This window comes from Rhinichthys klamathensis, unplaced genomic scaffold (genome assembly GCF_029890125.1).
Source record: "Rhinichthys klamathensis goyatoka isolate OS25496 unplaced genomic scaffold, OSU_Roscu_1.1 h1tg000006l_1, whole genome shotgun sequence".
Lineage (NCBI taxonomy): Eukaryota > Metazoa > Chordata > Actinopteri > Cypriniformes > Leuciscidae > Rhinichthys > Rhinichthys klamathensis.
In genome coordinates this window covers 5,799,668-5,818,749 of record NW_026606559.1, presented here as the reverse complement: position 1 = coordinate 5,818,749, position 19,082 = coordinate 5,799,668, and the positions used below count along the sequence as shown (strand labels likewise).

The window sequence follows — 19,082 nt, the reverse complement described above, 5'->3', positions numbered from 1 at the left end:
CCTGTGAAGGTTTATGTGTCTTTTAACTCAACTCTGTGACTATCTCGTTATTGACGCAATGAAATATGTTGATTTTGAACTCATTTTAATCATGAGAATCTGCTGGATGATTTTCCACAATCGGACCGTTTCATGAAGTGCATCAAAAATGCATTATACTATATTATTTATTTATCAAGTTTAGTTGTTAACCCAAAACAATTACAATTAACAATTTCTACTCTGTAAGACCTTTCAAATGACATATTAACGCATGACAAGCATGTTTTTATTTATCAGCAAATAACTCTGCAAATAACTTTTTATTTATCAGCAAATAGCACTATTTTTGAGTTAATCAAATTGGCTACATTCCTTGCAAAGTTCAGATTTTAAGCTTTGGAATTAAATCTATTTTCGCGGCAGTAATTTTGAAAAATATGATTAATAATTTTTTCTTGTAGCTTGGTGACCATTGCTTTGTTAATTGATTATGATTTTTTTTTTCACAGGGGTGCCCACTGCCCACTTGCTCCCACCACCAGAGAGAAAGAGAGAGAGAGAGAGAGAGAGAGAGAGAGAGAGAGAGAGAGAGAGAGAGAGAGAGAGAGAGAGAGAGAGAGAGAGAGAGAGAGAGATGTGTGTCCCACCATGTTTTGCCAGATGTGGTGCAATGATTCCCTTTAGGAGTGGATTAATACCGTTTCCGTGGCTTCTTCACCACGCCTGTGTGTTCTGTTTTCATGCACTTTGAGTCAAACCCACGTCAGCCGACCCCTCGTGCCCTTTGTTAGGAATGAAAGTCAGCATAATCATAACTTCATTACCTGCCACCTAGATCTGTCTGACTAGATACATACGTTTTATTTAACAATTTATGTTTTAACATCCATGAGCTGTTGACTCAAAGGAGCTTCTTAAATTGTGGCCTGTAGCTTTTCAAATGGAAATTCTGAATGAAACGGAAATTCAGGGTGGTAAAAAGCCAAAAAGCCTATTTATCCCATTCCAGTTTCAGGTATTTAAAATAAACATACCATGAGATGTTAAAAAGCAGATACACAGGATGGACTCCTAAACTCCTGAGAGAGCCCATTAATCTGAGCGTCACTCTCAACCACTTCAAATCATCAGCTGTGTTTGTTTCAGTGGCCGGAGCTTCACCTCATCAAGACACGTCAGCTTACTTATTTAGCAAAGTCAGGCATGTGCGTGTTAGGCATAAACATTTACATGTATGCATTTGGTAGATGCTTTTATCCAAAGTTTTGATTCCCAGGGAATGCATGAACTGATCAAATGTACACCATGAATGCAATGTAAGTTACCATTATCCTGAATTGAATTCCTGCAAACAAGTGTCTGTGGATCAGGCTAAAGGCCCAGCTTATACTGGCTGTTTGTTAATATCCATGACCATTTCTGAACATCTGATCACACATCTGGTCAGTCAGGGCACTCTCATTTACATATTCTACATGAGACCACTTTATTAAATTAACCCCTTCTCCCACATCCCCCGTTTTGGCAAGTGGGACATAAATGACAAACCCAAAATAAAAAGGTTGCTGCTCATAAGTCATTCTGAATAGACAAATAACCAACATATTTTAGAAAGCAAACACTTGAGAGTTTACAGTTCAAGACTCAGAATTACTCGTGAAATATGACTGCACCTCTGCAGCAGGTGCAGTAGAGCTACAATTAGCATCAAGCTACATAAGAAAATGTATTCGATTAATACTATGCTTTTGCTCAAAACTCACTTTAATCCACCAACGGGTGTCATAACTTCCGACTGCGATCTAATGTGGATTTTAGTCATTTAATGTTGTTGAAATATGTTATGTATGGCCTTTTATAAGCAATCATTTTGCTAATAAAATTGCAAATGTTTCTAGATGTATCTAGATGTTTCCTGCTTAGCATTTATAATAAACAACCATTATTGGTATGAAAATACCCCAAATTGCATAAAAATCACACACAAATCATATACTATAGTAATCATGTGTTTATTAGCTTCTTGTTTCACGTGTATTGCCGTGAATTCCGGCGTATGAATGTTCTGATCTGCAGGTTATTTTCAGTGTTTGATTGACAGCTCCACTGCTGCTACTAAATTAGCATTTACACTACGAATGCTAAGTGTTCTACAGTAAGTAAACAGAGTATACAAAAGGCTCTGCAGAGACAACCATTTGTGTAAAACTAAGTTGAAGAAGCCTTAAAATGTCCCAGTTGGCATTTTGGTGATTATGCATTTATGTAGATGCAGTGTGAGTAGGCTATGAGAAAGACAGGCACTGCCGCCCATATGTTTTAAACATGTCACATGTTTTTGACTCTGTGCTGAGAACAGATGATTAGAAACCAGATATATTTAATGTTCTCATTGCTCAAAAAGGGTGATTCAAACATGGGGCGCTGACAAATATACTGACCAGCTGAGACACATGCAGGCAGACAGACAGGCGGGCAGATGGTCTGGAGCGCAGACTCATGGGGAGAAGCAGGCCTCGGCAACACTTTACAGGGACACAGAAGTGTGAGATCATGGTGGCTTTAGTCAGATCCGACAGACAGGTGACCCAGTAAGGACTTAACTTTGTCAGACAGAAATGGAAAATTGTGCCCGCATGCACTTTTGATGTGATACTGATGGTATCTAGATGTTTTTCTCCTCAGCACTGAGTAACTGTGAGAGAGACAGACATGGAGGTCTATTTCTCTATCTTTCCATGGAGGTAGAGACTCATGAAAAGCCTGCTCTCAGCGTGACTCAAACCAGATGTGTGAAGATCCAAGCACAACAAAGAAACCTGCAAAAACACGATACGCCTGTATTTTGTCTTGCAGCGTGAGTTAATTTCCAATACAAATGGTCATTTCACACACGTACACACACACAAACACACACTTAAAAACATTTGAAAACTGATCTACGTGCAAACAAACCTAACACACCTTTGTTGGTTCAGCGATAATTACGCCCAAGTACTGGCAATTAAACAGGTAAATGTGAACTTAACTGAAGCTTTCATTTAAAACGGGAAATCCAAGTTCACGGACACGCCAGCATTTTTATGAGGCAATAAAACAGTTTGAGGGAACGAACAGAAACCCCTGAGGTTCAAAGTGAGAGCTGCTAAAAGATTTCTTCTCTGGAGTTTCCCCCTCTAGCACGTTCATAAAACATCATTACAGTCGACCTCAATCACGAGAATATGTTTCTTTGAAGCTCAGGCAAACTAACTAACTCTGTTCCAGCTAAATAAACTCCAGACATGCACGCTTTCGAGTTCTGCCAGCTAGTCTGATAAGCACCGTTTCTGGATCATGCTGATACTCTTTAAACATTCAAAGATTAAATGGCCGAGGATTTTCTGTGAACTACATCATAATGTGATCTTTATCCTTAATTTCTTTATTGTTGGCACACTGTATCAACAAATATTCCTGGAGGGTGCAGTTCTAGGAACACATTTCAAGAACCCTAGCTAATTCTACTCCAACAGAGGAGACTGATTCAAACCTGAAACGATCAGGCGCAAAGACTAGACACGTGAAAATTAAGGCAGGATCATGACACTCGACTGTATGAGCGTGTGACCGCAGTGCCAGTGTCTGTTGATAGGCGGTGCTGTTTCACATGCAATCAGATGGCTAAAAATGTGAGAAACAATCGTTCTCTTTATTCTGTCTCTCTCCAAAGCTTTGTGATTGATTGAGAGTGTGTGTTTGTTTCTTCTTAGGCGTCATCATAAACACTTGTAATTTAAAACAGAATTCAAGGCCTGTAACTGCAAACTGTACCCACTGCAAAGGACAATTTACACCATGAAAATTCAGCATGGAAATTCATTATGTGTCAACAAATAAAGGTCAGAATATGTTCTAAAACTCGTTTTAATAGAGGCCTTCTTAGGCTCTATTTACCTATAGTACAAGTTTAAAGCTAAAGCTGTAAGCCTGTCTTTTGTAAGTTGCTTTGAATAAAGTACATAGGCCTACATTTGTTAACACATTATTGGCTCAAAAGCATCCACTGCTTTTTTGTGATAACACATTAATCTGCTTTTTGGTGTACAAAAACAAGCAGATGTTGATTGTCTCACTATGCTCACAACACTTTATTTTGATGGTCCCCTTTAGTCACTGTTGACTATAAGTAACGTTGCACTGTCAACTTATTCCACTATCCATAACCCCTTATTCTACTAACCCTACCCCTACCTCTGCACGCTTTCTAGTATGTCTGAAATGTCTACTAATACTCAACTAATACTCTAATGAGAGTTAGTTGACATGTAGGTACAACGTTACTTATAGTCAACAGAATGTCTAAAAGGGACCATCAAGTGTAACTATATATTTACAGTATATATATATATATATAGTAATGTGGTATTTAATAAACCGTATTGGAGATCATAGATTTTGTTGCCAAATAAGTAGGTTTCTTCAAGCATCTTGGAGACATCACAGTTCTTCTGGATTTAGTCTGTCTCAGTTTTTTCTGTTTCTTCACAGACTCCGATGACAGAGTATGCCGGCTGTTGTCTGACTCCTTGTGCATACAAAAATCTCACTGGATTATAACAATTAATGGATGTTTGGAAATGTAAACTGATATTTCTACTGACACACTAAAGCAAAAGATATAAATAGCTGGCTTAAAACTTAAGTTAACTTTTTGGGGGGGTGAAAATAATAATGTGCCTAATACTTTTGCACAGTTATGTATATACTTTGAAAGTTTTGTAGTTTATTACGACAACATTATAGACCCTCTGACCCTCACTTTTACGGAAGAAAAAGAGTAATTGGCAAAACAGTGCAAATACAATCGGGTTTTAGTACCTTCACTGATTAGACTGCAAACAAGCCTAAAATAGACCACGACTCTTATTTTTAAATGTATATCCTTTACTATTTTTAGATGCTCATTAAAATGGTAAACATCATAATTTATTAACATAAGCAATACATTTAAGGTATTCACTGATTGTGAAAACATTGAGCTGTGTTTTTACTTTGAAACCAGTAGCACTCATGTTTCAACACTGAATTAACCAATAATGTGAGTTTGGGGCGGGACTGTGTGTTTGTCTGACCAATTGAAGACTGCTTGAAAACAGCGGTCATGTTTGGAATACAATAGCTTATAGCATAGCTTATACTCACTGAATACTGTATGGTACTGTATATTACATTTATTACAATAGTGAACTTTAAGTTTAACAGTGGGCATTATTCCACAATAAACAGTACACATGACCTCATCACTTTCCATTTTTAATTCAGCAAGTGGAATGACCAGTAATCAGCTGGGAAATAAATATGGTCATGTTAAAAATTGTTCAAATCAATCAAATAAACAAAGAGATGAAAAATCAATCCATCTCACTGGAATGGGATGATTGAGAGCATTGCATTGTGTAATACAGTGAATACAGTATCCCGCAGAAAATTCACAACCTCAGTATAACATACTACAGTAGCCTGTGTAGTGCAGCAACAGTAAGAGCTATTCCAAACATAGCAGGCATTGTTTGCACTTCCATCAGGTGCCACTGTGATGCAAAAATCTTTAAATTGCACAGCTATTGAAAATACACTCAACACAGATGTACAGTAGAATATTTAATTGTTTTTTTTTTTTTATCAAGAACACAACCAAGTCCCTGCTGACATCAATTTAAGCTTACATTAACCTATAGATTCAAGTTCAAAAGTTTGTCTAGTGGATGCTGGACTGAAAGCAGAAAACACTCACAAATGTTCTTTGTATTTTGCATGAATTCATTATAAACAGTATAAGCATTATAAACAGTTCTGATCACGGCCTTTGAAGGACATTTGCCCTGCAGGTATGGTCTGCAGTGAAAGCCTGTTTTCCTCCGCCGTTATTCCCACAGAATGGAGCCCCCGAGTTTGCTAATTCTCTGAGCCCATGGAGGGCAGCAGATATAGTCAATGCGGGTGTTGGTGAGCTCAGACTAGCGGGAGTACAAATCCCTCAAAGAACTTAAGGCTGGCTGTAGTCCTCCGCTAGGCTGTGGTGGGAACCGAATCAAAGAAAAAGGTGCCTGTAAGGCAGATCAGCCTAGAGCCCAAATTGATTTACACACACACACACACACACACACACACACACACACACACACACACACACACACACACACACACACACAGACAGAGAGAGACAGAGAGAAGGAGGAATGATTTGAGGTAGTAAAATGAACAAAATTTAGCTGCATTTATTTCAACGATAACTGGAGGATACTTTCCGATTAAAGAAGACATGTTGATGTTCGAAACATATTTTAACCTAATTCTGGTTATTTTTCAGATGCTGGACCTTATCACCTAAAACCATAATCGATACAAGACGAAGCAAAGTGTGCTCCTCACAAAGCATTTGAATAAGGCATTTAGACATCAAAACACACAAAACTTTCCCAGACATTTGAATTGCTAGCTGTGCACTTCTTGACGTCTCAAGCCAAATTTCTTGACTTCCCTGCTTTTGCTCTCTGAACACACTGAGAAATCGCCTCAGACCATGTTCCACATCAAAAACAACAGCAGAGAAAGAGCGATTCACCTGCTCCCCTCTCTGCACGTCTAGATTCAGAGTGAATCGCTGAGCCACAACAGGGTTCAGAGATCAGCTTTGAAAATAAGGCCAGGGGTCGCAGTTCGCCGTGGCTCAACACCCTGTGGCAACCGGAATAGTAATGTAGTTGCTGGGATCCGGCCCGGGCCGCTGTGAAGACTTCCAGTGAGGAGAAGCTATTGTTTATGGGCCTCTTGGGCTGGAGCAGAGCAGAGAGGCGATGAGCTCCTCCGGCTCCTCTGTGCTGATGCTGGATTTCTCGGGCTCCTCTTGAGGAGATCAGCATTCCTTTCAGCGTGAACTTTGGCCGTTTACGGTTTCTCACTGTGTCCTGCCCACCAGTGATGAATGTTCATTCTGAGCCAGGCGCCAAGAAGCAGTTTCTGAAGGAAGAAAACAAAGTACATCATGGTTTGCAATACATCTTACTGAGTCTATGGATAATGAAGAACTGCAAATAAAATATACATCATACAGAATGTGAATCACCAACATAAACCAACAGATGACATCAGGAGTCGGGCTGATCTAACACTTCTCTTGCTGTGTAGTGTTTGTGATTTTTAAGTATGGATAGAATAAAGGACCTACAGTACTGCCCCAAATAATCTACAACAGCACTCGAGGAATAATATATCCCACAATCCCACTGTGACAAAGATATTGAAGATATTTTCTCCCAAAGTTGAATTAAATTAACAAACTAGTTACATTTTATTTCGGAGATCGTAACCAAATGCCACTCACCGAGTTAAATATGTGATGAGGACTAGGGATGTGCCTGAAGCTGAAATTACCCTATTCGAAAATAATGCCTTCAAAATGAATACTGAATACTTCTACTGAATAATAGGAAACATTATAATATTAGATCTAAGGTTAGATGGAGTCACTCCTCGTGTTTGCTGGATATCTGGTGAGCAGGGGATATAGTCCAATATTATACATAAACCTCTAAAATCACTATGCAATAATTAGTGTGTGAAGTGAATGAGTGTCAACTCTATGAATGAAATGTGCACAGCATGATCGCAAATCAAAAAGACTCTGTAAGTCTCTCAGATAGCAGAACCTGCCAGGAGTTATTTCAGCTAAGATACTGAATCATACACATTTTCTACTACTTGATATGTCTATTTAAATGTTTTAAACCTTTTACGATATGACACTATATGCTTCTCTGTCTCACTCTCTCCCGGAGCCGGCAAGCATTTTCTAATCTTTATAATTTGTTCAGCTTTGCATTTGTTGCATAAAAGTTGTTTTAGCTATTTTCAACCATTGAATATTTTATTTCAACTTCCATGTTCTATAGCTGTTTTATATAGAGTCCTTTTATATGAGGTTGTGGATGATTGTCCTGACATGTACACAAAATTCCTCTGAAAAATAATAGAGTTTAAATATAAAATATATAAGATAGAGTTGTTTTCCACTTGTTTAACAGTTAGCATTATTGGTGTTAAAAGATATTGGTGTTTAAGATATTATATTTAAAGAAATGTCATAATTATTTTTTTTAAAGTATAATTTTATGAGTTATACAAGGCACATTTATAAACTGAAATGAATGAAGGTAACAGAATTACGTTTGAAAGAGGCTTTTGATGTAATTTGACTAAGCTCCGCCCACTCTTGGTTTTATCCAAATACAGATACAAATATTTGGAGATTTCTACAGATACAGATAGGCTCCGCTACATATACCCTTAATGAGGACAATTGTTGCGTTCTTTGTTTCACATACTTCTTTTTCTCATTTAGGATCATGAACATGTCTGCAAAGTGTTAACACTCTGATGTATTGTGGAAAGTGCATACAAACCTTTTATTACTATTATGATGTTTGCGGGTCAATATGACTCGCATATTTCATGGTTAAAGGCATGCTGCACAGACTATTTTTAATGTATTTTGTTGTGTCAGTTTCTCAACCACCCTCTAAGGTTGTTACATAAGGTATGTATTGAAGACATCATTTAAATTTTTTATGCGTTCATTTAGCTGGCAATCAAACCAATGTGTTGCTGTTGCCTCAGAAAAAGCACACAGAAAAAGTGCTGTTTTGATCACACCTGTTTTGTTTAATATGTATTAAAACTTTTTAACATTTTAGTCACAATACTGTTAATAATATTTATAATTTGTATTGTATTTGTATAATATTTACAATTTGTATAATTTTTAAAACAAAAAATGTTTACAAAATAGTCATATACAGCTTATGTTTTTTTGTAATGTGTGAGAAATACTGTTTTATTTTTGTTTTTCATGGGGTGATTTTTGGATCATTGTATTGAATCCAATAACCCTAACCCTACATAAAAATTGTAGCAGAATTTAACTTACTTTGAGTTTGAACCAGAATTTGAACTTAATACAAGGGATAAGCAATACATCCTGCATTATTCAGTAAGTAGATTGCCAGTATTCCCTTCTGAAAACAAATTGGCTTGCAATCCTGTAGCATAAACAACAATATCGTGGAGTTCCTTTGGAGTTCCTGTGGTGTCATTCCTTTGTGGTCTAGCAAACATTTGTGAGTTTGACACATGTATAAGCTCAGAAAACCAATAGTTACATCATCACAATTAGCTGAAAACAGCACTGGCCACAACAAGGGGTTATGTGACCATGTATTCCATACAGTCACTACGTTCTCAGAGCAGCAGGAGCCAACATTTAATCTAAACCATGTCATCACCATGCCACATATGTACAAATTAAATTACAGCGCACTGCAGTAATTGGTCACGTCGGCATGAGTAAAGGTGAATGTATAGGGTCTCGCAGCAGGGGTTGTGTCCAGCCTGAATGAGTCAGTAGGTGCTGCAATGGTCTCTGTTGAGACTGAGAGGAGCCTGTGGTACAACCACCGGGGTCTGATTTGACCATTACATCTAAACATCATTCAGACTTTCTGCACACATCGCCTAGAAGAGGAGCATCACACACTCATAAATTGTCACTTCATGGATACTTTAATCTAGTCAGTGAAATCCTTCATGTTAACAAGCTAAGACTGCTTATGTGATGTTATGCTAGTGGCCTGAATCAATCAGGCTGGGTCATCTTCTACAAATATAATGAGCATTGACGTGTCAATTTTAAAGAAATCCTTGAAGCTATTATTGTTTTGGAGGCTCCTTATGGTGGAGGAATTCCACAAAAAGAGAGAGCGAATGCCATTTGTAACTAATATAGTAAAATTAACTATAAATAAAAGATGTAATCCAAAAAGTACCCTTTATCATATTCAAAAGTCCTCATTAGGCATTCAAGCCAAGTCTCGTTTCCTCTCCAAATGCAATTAAGTGTGAGCCTTTAAGGATAAAGTAAGCTTGTTAATAAGTTCACAGAGTAATGAAAAACAGCCTTTTCTTTATTGCTGAAGTGAGAATATTGAATCTAATAACAGGGCTGTGAAACATCAGCGACTCTGAGCAGTGCACCTGCCAACTTCTTGGGGTTAAAAATGGAGCCATGTGTTTTTCTCATTACACATGGAAACCTCAGCCCAGACATCAGGGATCTTCACGACAAATAAACAGACATGATTAAATATCATAGCGTAGCGATGTTGACTATATGGCTGTTCATGCGAAGTTTAAATACTGTCAACGGGAAAAGTCCTCGCATTGAGATGGCGAAAGGAAAAGTTATTTAGGGAATTTTAAGCTGTAGAAATGTTAAGCCAAAAAAAGGTCCATGTAAACTTATCAACATATACCTTGGGGAAAGTTAGGGTTAGGATTTTCCAAGATTAATGAAACATGGTAAAAACGGACATGATTACAATCTGAGGACACAACAAAATCAAGGAAGCTACAGCTACAGCTAAATCTACATATACAGCTTCATCTACAGTTACATCTACATCTACATCTACATCTACAGCTACTGCTACATCTACAGCTACTGCTACAGCTACATCTACAGCTACAGCTACAGCTACTGCTACATCTACAGCTACTGTTACATCTACAGCTAAATCTACTTCTACAGCTACATCTACAGCTACTGCTACATCTACATATACAGCTACATCTACAGTTACATCTACATCTACATCTACATCTACAGCTACTGCTACATCTACAGCTACTGCTACAGCTACATCTACAGCTACTGCTACATCTACAGCTACTGTTACATCTACAGCTACATCTACAGCTAAATCTACTTCTACAGCTACATCTACTGCTACATCTACATATACAGCTACATCTACATATACACTCACCTAAAGGATTATTAGGAACACCTGTTCAATTTCTCATTGATGCAATTATCTAATCAACCAATCACATGGCAGTTGCTTCAATGCATTTAGGGGTGTGGTCCTGGTCAAGACAATCTCCTGAACTCCAAACTGAATGTCAGAATGGGAAAGAAAGGTGATTTAAGCAATTTTGAGCGTGGCATGGTTGTTGTTGCCAGACGGGCCGGTCTGAGTATTTCACAATCTGCTCAGTTACTGGGATTTTCACGCACAACCATTTCTAGGGTTTACAAAGAATGGTGTGAAAAGGGAAAAACATCCAGTATGCGGCAGTCCTGTGGGCAAAAATGCCTTGTTGATGCTAGAGGTCAGAGGAGAATGGGCCGACTGATTCAAGCTGATAGAAGAGCAACTTTGACTGAAATAACCACTCGTTGCAACAGAGGTATGCAGCAAAGCATTTGTGAAGCCACAACACGCACAACCTTGAGGCGGATGGGCTACAACAGCAGAAGACCCCACCGGGTACCACTCATCTCCACTACAAATAGGAAAAAGAGGCTACAATTTGCAAGAGCTCACAAAAATTGGACAGTTGAAGACTGGAAAAATGTTGCCTGGTCTGATGAGTCTCGATTTCTGTTGAGACATTCAGATGGTAGAGTCAGAATTTGGCGTAAACAGAATGAGAACATTGATCCATCATGCCTTGTTACCACTGTGCAGGCTGGTGGTGGTGGTGTTATGTTGTGGGGGATGTTTTCTTGGCACACTTTAGGCCCCTTAGTGCCAATTGGGCATCGTTTAAATGCCACGGCCTACCTGAGCATTGTTTCTGACCATGTCCATCCCTTTATGGCCACCATGTACCCATCCTCTGATGGCTACTTCCAGCAGGATAATGCACCATGTCACAAAGCTCGAATCATTTCAAATTGGTTTCTTGAACATGACAAGGAGTTCACTGGACTAAAATGGCCCCACAGAACACCAGATCTCAACCCAATAGAGCATCTTTGGGATGTGGTGGAACGGGAGCTTCTTGCCCTGGATGTGCATCCCACAAATCTCCATCAACTGCAAGATGCTATCCTATCAATATGGGCCAACATTTCTAAAGAATGCTTTCAGCACCTTGTTGAATCAATGCCACGTAGAATTAAGGCAGTTCTGAAGGCGAAAGGGGTCAAACACTGTATTAGTATGGTGTTCCTAATAATCCTTTAGGTGAGTGTACAGCTACATCTACAACTACTGCTACAGCTACATCTACAGCTACTGCTACATCTACATCTACAGCTAAATCTACTTCTACAGCTACAGCTACAGCTACAGCTACAGCTACATCTACAGCTACTGCTACATCTACATATACAGCTACATCTACAGCTACTGTTACATCTACAGCTACAGTTACATCTACATCTACAGCTACATCTACAGCTAAATCTACTTCAACAGCTACATCTACTGCTACATCTACAGCTACTGTTACATCTACAGGTACAGTTACAGCTACATCTACAGCTACTGCTACAGCTACATCTACAGCTACTGCTACATCTATACAGCTACATCTACAGCTAATGTTACATCTACATCTACAGCTACATCTACATCTACAGCTAAATCTACTTCTACAGCTACATCTACAGCTAAATCTACTTCTACAGCTACATCTACAGCTACATCTACATCTACATCTACATCTACAGCTAAATCTACTTCTACATCTACATCTACAGCTACATCTACAGCTTCAGCTTCAGATTGGCAATTCAGTCAAATAATGAGACATTTCCACAACTTTTACAATGTGTTTGGACCCTGAGGATTGTTGCTTGTGGATACATTTTCAGATTATGATGAGAAACAATTATTCAGTATGTTCTTCCACCGTATAAGTGCAAATTCCAAAACCTGACATCCACTTTACCATCATTCCAGAAGAGGCATATGTAACGCACAGTGGTAATAAAGCATTACACTCGTAGTGTTGCTTAGGGAGCCTGTCGGTGAGAAAGAGCCCGAAAATGGCTGTGGAAACAATTTCCTCATCCGCGCCTCAGGCCAGAGATTAAAAAGTGTCAATTATAAATGATGTCAGTCTCACTTACCATGAGGAGCGTTTATGCATGAGGCTATCTGGGAGATTGAGTGGACGGCAGCGGATGATTTCAACATTGCCAGCAGCCGTCTCTCTGTGCCATTGTCCACTGCTGGATGTGACAACTGACGTGTAATGAATTGCGTTTGCCAAAAACAACAGTTTGATGCACTAACATTGTTTATTGACTTTGCTACTCACACAAACCCCATGCCAACTGCAGAATCAGTGGAAATGCGTCTGTACAACCTGACAGTTTCCACGTTGGTTCAGCTTCTGGAGGGAGCGCAAGCTGCTATTTGTTGATCTTGTTTGTTGAGTTTGCGCTAAAGCTCTGGCAAAGTGCTTAACTTCAAATTCAAGGACATTTGTTTCTTCTTGGACAGGAGCCATTTTCATCAGAACCGTGTGCATAAAGCGGGCTTATTTAGCAACCGATGTGTTGCTTTGAATATGTGGCCCCCCTTGAATCCAGATGTCAGAATAAAAGAATGCCTGCACCCTGCAAAGGTCTTCTTTCTCTGTCCCAGAAAACCTGAGAGGGAAGTGAATTCCCACTGAGCAGGAGCATGGATCATGGTAATTGCCAGCGGTACCTTGGGGCCAGAGCAATGAGCTCATTATTTCTCCCAAAACCCTTAAGTCTCGCAAAACAACAGCCGGCCGACTGTGGCTCTCGGTGGGAGTCGTGGGCGTGTGTTTGTGCATGTCGGTGTCGTCTTCCAGACATCCACTCTGCTGAAGCGTCTGGAAGTTCTTATTGTTTTCATGATAACAAGTAAGTAGAATATAGCTAGTTACAAAATAAAAAATAAAAAAAACATTTCTCACACAGCCTCACAAATCTGACTTGAAAAGCAACGCATTCCCTTTTTTGTTGTATCTCTCTCTTGGTGAGGTGCTGAGGAATACAGACTACAGTATCCAATATCCATCCATCTATCTTTATATACATCCAACATCTCTCTAAAAGAACAACATCTCTTGCAAAGTTTTTCACATATCTCAAGCAGAGGAGGCTGTCCAGAGAACTGATGTGAATGGGAAAGCTGACAGTCACCCTGTCCTGGACTGAGCTTTCATCTGGAATAGGGTTGTCGCTGGCATTGGTCAGTGCCCAACAGATATAATGCCAAGTGGAGCTTACACAATATTTAATGGAGAGCCCTTTCAAAACCAATGCAGCAATTCAATTAGAAAAATTCACTAGTTTCTATTTTTGCTACTTTTAATCAGATGTCTTTAACTACTATATACTTGTACAATGTACTTTGTTTTATTGCAAAACACTTGTGCTGCTATTGAGGATGGATATGGGTAAGGCTAGGGATAGGTTTGGTGGTATGGGTAGGTTTAAGGTGTAAGGGAAGGGTCAACAGTGTAATTATAGATGTAATTACAGAAATTAATTACAGCTGTAATTGCATGTGCATTATAAAAATGTACATAATAAGTGCAGTTTATCAAATGATTGATTTAAATATACTTAATATACACTTAATACACTCAGTGGGGCACTTTTTTATTTCATTTTGTTTTTGTATTCACAAATACTGTATAAGGAAAAGGTTTTAAAATGCTTTTAAGAGCTTCATCTGTAAAACATCTACAATAATACAAAGACATGTTTGTTACTTGTTTAAAAATGCAACAATGTTATTTATTTGTTTGTTTATATTTATTATTATTTTAATATGTGGCTACTTTTTAAAATGGCCGTCAATAGAGAAACATGCTTTTGGTGTGTAGTTACAACATCTACCAGAAGGGGCTGATGTATTAGGGATTGAAATCTGCATACACAATTTTCCACGCACATATCGGGATTTATAACAAATAAACGTTACGTAAATGGGTGCGCACAGTACGGACACTCTAGACACTATTTTACTGGAGAGTGCGAAGTAATGAATGATTTTAAACTGTTTTCCAGTTGAACATTTTCATTTCCACAATTATATTAAATGTGCAGTATCACATCTGGGAAAATGCTAACTTTAGCCTGATAGCACTAAAAGCGTACGTCCCACCCTCCCTGCAAATCACCATCCAATTTATTAATTTATAAAAAAATACATTTAGACCGCTTAACAGCTTTCAACTTTCAACCAGCAAAACAAAAAATGTTTGGCACCTATGGCACTTTTAAATTTAAGTTAATTTTAAGTTAAATTTAAGTTTTGGATACACTGCTTTTGAACACTTTTCCTGTGGCATGCTATGCCAGAGGAAAGAACATCTCTTTAACATCTCAAATGTTTCTCCTAGACAAAAATAAGGTTACTTTAACATCAAATGGAGACTTGAGTCTTGACTCCTGCTTCTCATACTTGTCTCCTGAGAGAAAAAAAAAAAATCTAACACTCTCACAACGGTCTCCTTTAAAGATTTAGATTAGATCTCATCATCACCACACAATGTGCTCATACTCTGGATCGCTCACATGTCTCTTCTAAAGATTATGAAAAGATCTCAACAACATCACACACTGTGCTCAATTTTTTTTTTTTTACTCAGCTAGAGAAACTGGAGCTCTCATATTTGTCTCTTTAAAAGTTAAAACTAAGTTTCAGAGAAGATCTCATCAGACATTGTGCTCGGATTTTTGGCAGCTAGAGGAGCTGTCACATTTGTCTCATTTACTGTAAAGTCTAGAAAATACATCAATGACTTTACAAATTGGGCACAAAGTCAAGTACTTTTAATGCACCAAGTAAAAATCAATCCATAAATTCAGAGTTTGAGCCTATATTGAGAGTGAAGTTATGCAGAAATAAGTTCAAAGTTAATCTTAATTGCTGCACACAATAAGAGACTTGAGCTGTACAGTTTATGTGCATATGGCACATCATGTGTTCTTGGAAATAGTAATGTACCCGATGCCAAACGTCTTACTACAGGAAGGGTAACCCTGGAGCTTATTTTGCTAAAAGGCACATTAAATGTCTCACGACTCAATCCTTGAGCAATTTTATTATTAATATGCAAAATCTGGCTTTTGTGAACGCACACTTTTAGGATGAAATCTACGGAAAGTTGTATATATGAGGCCCCTGATAACCAGCCAAGGGCTGACCCCTTTATGACACTCACACACAAAATAAAAAATTGTAACAAACATCTGTGGTTGATTGTTCTATATGTCTCTCAGGCAGTCACTCGTCTCATTGGGCACTTTATTTATGACTCTAATAGTCTGAATTCAGACTACATTCATTAAATCAAACCATCCATCGATTAAAATTATGACAAATTAGTTTAGTCTGACATTATATTGGGGCTCAATTTGCATTTTATTTTATTTTCGTTTACTTGATGAGCTTCATTCATGAAACACAAGCAGAACTTTATAAATCATTCTTAAAACATTTCCTAAAAAACTGCCACATTCAATTACATTTACATTTATTCATTTAGCTGACGCTTTTATCCAAAGCGACTTACAATTGCTTTATGTCAGAGGTCGCACGCCTCTGGAGCAACTAGGGGTTAAGTGTCTTGCTCAGGGACACATTGGTGTCTCACAGTGGATTCGAACCCGGGTCTCTCACACCAAAGGCATGTGTCTGCTTCTATTTTTCACAGCCATTTTTTGTCTCGTCTTGTAAAAGTTAACAGTAATAACCATACCATACCATACCATCTTCTTCCGCTTATCCGGGGCCGGGTCGCGGGGGTAGCAGTCTAAGCAGAGATGCCCAGACTTCCCTCTCCATAGACACTTCCTCCAGTGCCGGGGGGACACCGAGGCGTTCCCAGGCCAGCCGGGAGACATAGTCCCTCCAGCGTGTCCTAGGTCTTCCCCAGGGTCTCCTCCCAGTGGGACGCATTGGCTCCCTATTAAACATCGTATACATTTTAAAATATTGTTGATTACCTACAAAGCACTAAATGGTTTAGCTCCGCAGTACTTGAGCGAGCTCTTAACGCATTATAGTCCTTCACGTCTATTGCGATCTCAAAATTCCGGCCAGTTGATAATACCTAGAATATCTAAATCGACTGCTGGCGGTAGATCCTTTTCCTATTTAGCACCAAAACTTTGGAACAGTCTTCCTACCATTGTCCGGGAAGCAGACACACTCTGTCAGTTCAAAGCTAGACTAAAAACACATCTCTTTGAACTAGCATACACATAATACATTATAGACTTCTATAAATTCAATGTTAGGCTGCATAGATTAGGTCAGCCGGAACTGGGAACACTTCCCTTAAATCTTGATGTACTCGCTACATCATAAGAAGAATGGCATCTACGCTAATATTAGTGTCTTTGTTTATCCCGAGGTTTTCCCGCAGCCTGCCGGATCCAGGCCTTGTCCAGATCTGACGAAGGAGATTCGCCTGGACCCGATGACAATGCAGTGCTGAAGTATCCACTATCCTCTCCCTATGGAGGATCCCTTTCCCACTCTACAGATAAAGCGCTGTGAATTCCGGCTCGCGTACCCCGAAGTGATAAAATAAAACAAAATTCTGTATCAAAATTTATAGGCAAGAAAAGTAGTTTGTTTAGGCTGGGTTGTATGAATTACAAACCTGCGCACATATTTTAAAAAGCACATAACTATAATATTCTGAATGAGCATGTGAACGCCGTCAGCGTTAATCACAGGTTCGCGTTTAAAGTCTGATCATTTCGACGGAGGTGAATCAATCAAAGTTAACTTTAGCTGGAAGTAACATTATTCAAGAACCGCTATAACGCCAAAACAATCTGTTACCTTAAATTATATGTTTATCTCTGTAAAGCTGCTTTGAAACAATTCATTGTTAAAAGCGCTATATAAATGAAGATGACTTGACTTGACTTGACGCGCCCGGAACACCTTCCCGGGAAGGCGTCCAGGAGGCATCCAGAACAGATGCCCCAACCCACCTCAGCTGACCCCTCTCGATGTGGAGGAGCAGCGGCTCAACTCTAAGCTCCTCCCGAGTGACCGAACTTCTCACTCTATCTCTAAGGGATCACCCAGCCACCCTGCGGAGAAAGCTCATTTCGGCCACCTGTATCCGGGATCTTGTATTTTCGGTCATGACCCAAAGCTCATGGCCATAGGTGAGAGTAGGAACGTAGATTGACTGGTAAATCGAGAGCTTCACCACGACAGACCGGTACATCGACCGCATTACTGCAGAAGCTGCACCGATCCATCTGTCAATCTCCCGTTCCATCCTTCCCTCACTCGTGAACAAAACCCCAAGATACTTAAACTCCTCCACTTGAGGCAGGAACTCTCCACCAACCTGAAGTAATAACCTTGATCCTGAGTTTTCTTGCCAGAATAAGGATGTAAACCAGTAAAGTCCGATCAGCCCTTGAACTACAACATCTTTCTTGATTGACACTCATTCAAGTTAACATGTTTTCTGTCAAAATCAAATGAAAATGGATACAATTTCATTTTATTATATTTGATACTTTACTGACTGATGTTCTTCCCGAGACTTTTATTTGTCCTGTCTGCCACAGCTCATCACTGCCTCTAATGAAGATCTGAGACTGTGCGTGTCATTAAGTCACATGATATACTCACAAGTCATACAGCTCAGGTGAATGGCTCAAAAGCATCTGTGCCTAGAACTGCACCGATCCTAGTTCATCAGCAGAGCAGATATTGAAAGCAAGTTCCCACACCCCTGCCTCTCGGTCGGATAAAACCCAAGGATCAGTTGCCTCCCTGAACACCCATGGTCGAGGCAGGCAGCAGACGCAGGCCCTCGGGCTTTCATGTGCTGAGCAGGAAGCAGGCGGTAGGAATTAGACCGCTTCGTCTGCTGCTTCCAGTGGATGAAATCTCTCTTTCATCCTGCGCCATGGCTCTGACCGCTGCTAAATTTCACTGTATGATGTCCACTCACTCTTTCCACACACAAGACCTTTAAATGGAGCTGCTCTGCCTTCATCTCCTCACCATTAATTACAGCCACTGCGCTGATCTCTGACAGTGAAACAGACGATCATCATTATAGATCTCATTCACTAGATCAGGGGTCGGCAACCCAAAATGTTGAAAGAGCCATATTGGACCCAAAAAAAATAAAAAATATCTGTCTGGAGCCGCAAAAAATTAAAAGCGTTATATAAGCCTTATAATGAAGGCAACACATGCTGTAAGTGTTATATTAGCTTTATTAGTATCAAAATGATA

The 19,082-nt window shown here is 39.2% G+C and overlaps 1 long non-coding RNA gene across 1 annotated transcript in view; it reads right to left on the bottom strand.

The window, feature by feature from the left end:
- Positions 1-5,261: 5,261 nt before the first annotated feature.
- The window catches only part of LOC130090363 (uncharacterized), a 62,290-nt gene continuing 48,469 nt past the window's right edge, over positions 5,262-19,082 (bottom strand). The window contains exon 3 of the long non-coding RNA XR_008807693.1: positions 5,262-6,984. This is a non-coding gene — a long non-coding RNA (uncharacterized LOC130090363). The remainder of the gene's footprint in view (positions 6,985-19,082) is intronic.